This window comes from Frankliniella occidentalis, unplaced genomic scaffold, assembly GCF_000697945.3.
Source record: "Frankliniella occidentalis isolate FOCC.00 unplaced genomic scaffold, Focc_3.1 Scaffold134, whole genome shotgun sequence".
NCBI classification, from domain to species: Eukaryota; Metazoa; Arthropoda; class Insecta; order Thysanoptera; family Thripidae; genus Frankliniella; species Frankliniella occidentalis.
Window position 1 is genome coordinate 541,099 of NW_026267261.1, and position 2,153 is coordinate 543,251.

Sequence of the window (2,153 nt, forward strand, 5' to 3'; positions counted from 1 at the left end):
CACGCACTTATTTTGCTTTTAAACATGTACTTGTCCGACAGGGCTGCAGGTCGCTTTCTTACCAAACTCACTCAAAACAATAGCGACTTTGCTCCCTCCTAACCATGAATATGTCTATTCATTATCTGCGGTCTAAGAACAATAATACTTCGTATTTACCTTGTAAAATTAGAAGAAAATGGTGTAAAATACACGGGTTTCGTTCTAGCTTCCACCTCGCTTCGCTCAGAAGTGCAAATTTCCTTTGGGCTTAGACGGACTTACAAGCAGTATTCTAGGAAAGGGGAAAGTTACCTATTCCTTATTGTGTTTCTCGCATTAAATAGCCAAAAATTCAGGGTATATGACTAAAAAAAAATCTCGCTCGCTTCGCTCGCGAATTATTTCATTTATTGCATCTAATATTGAGGTCCAGCGCACCAGTAAACATTAGCTTGAGTCGAACTTATTTGATAGATTTTAAACGGTTTGCATTTCAACCACTCCAACCAAATTACGGCACATTGACTAAATGCAATTAAGCTGACTGTTGCCCCTACGAGGTAGGCAACCCGCACTACACCGGGGGCCCCACGCTGAATTTACACGGTCAGGCACTTGACCCCCCAGTCCGCCCCTGGCGCCGCGTCGGGCGGCGGAAGGCGGGGCCGGCAGACGGCAGGCAGGGGACCCACCGCCCAGGCCCAGACCGCGGCCAAAGGGTACGGAAAGAGCCGCCCGACGCGTTCACCGCCACTGCTCTACACCCAGAAAACTGAGTTCTTGAATCAAGTACAGTGTTCTTGATCCAAGAACTCAGTTTTCTGGGTGTAAGTGCATAGGGTGCATAGAGTGCAAGTGCAAGCGGGCGTGCTGCTGCTGGCTGAGTAATGGCAAGGAACTGGGGGCGATAGCTCGGCACCTGTCGCCTGTGACGTGTCCGTTTGAAATAATAAGAAGCCAACCAAAACTAACAAACCTAACTCAATACAGGAAATCAATAATAGTATTATCAGTGCAGCGTTGCGCTTCGCTATCGCTCCGCCCAACGCTTTGGCATGAGGGGACCGCAAACAAGGTTATTTTCGCGAGCTAGACGTAAGCTGGATCTCGCTCCTCCGCGCCGGAGCGTAGAAGACCACAGCTTCCCGTCTGTCTTGCACCTATTGCACGGGCGAGATAGACGGGGAGCCCCGGCCCTGGTCGCAGCCGTCTGCGCTATGGCCCGCTATGGGCCGCTATGGGTCGCGCCCGCCCGGGCCGCGCGGCCGGCCCGACATGCGCGCAGATATGAGCTTCGTTCTCGAAAACCAGAAGTCGTATCAAAGTGCGGCAAAACGGAATGTAAAGTTTAAAGTCAGGCGGAAAATCGGCTCGCTTTATGTAGGTTGATAGCTCGTCTCCTTGCATGAGAAAATACGGGTTGAAAAAGCTCTTGTGATTTCGGAAAACAGCCCATTTTGCCAAACGGCCCTGATCGAGTACAAGGCCTTCAATCACATAAGGAACTATACCGTTGTAATCCTCACACTTTCACCTTTATTTTGATGTAATGGTCGATGTACTTTGTTTGAGTTAAGTACCCAAGAATGCAATTTTAGTTTATGCTCACACACGCTCCGCCCGGCCCGCGGCGCGCTAGGGGACCAGTGCCACTAGCGATCCTGGTCGGATCGGGCAGGTCGGGTTGCCCCAGGCCAGGCCGCCGACGAGCTCGGGGGAAATCCGAGGCCGGGGAAGAAGGCTGCACCAGGACCAGGAAGCTGCCTCGCTCGCTCACTTCCACTTCGCACTTCCACGGAGGAACAGTAACGTGAGTGCTCGGCTCGGCTTGGCTGTTTGGGGACTGACTCAGCCTCTCTCCCCCCTTCGCCGCGCTGCGCCGGTGGCAACAGCTGCAGTAGCTACGCACCACGCAGCGCACTGGACGACAAGAAGAAGGCCGAGCTGGCCGAGCTTCTGTGTGGCCGCTGGAGACAACTACTCTACGCCGGACCTCACTCCGCATTCTGCTGCCGCTACTCGCTCGGTCGCAGAGTCTACGAACCCAGCTGCCTAGCTCGACGCCTGTCAACGCCGTCCGGTCAGAGGTCATCGGCTCAGCTCTAAAGGTAGGTGCGACCAGCTACCAGCTGGATGCTTGCTGTACGAGACTGTCAATAACGCTAAGACTA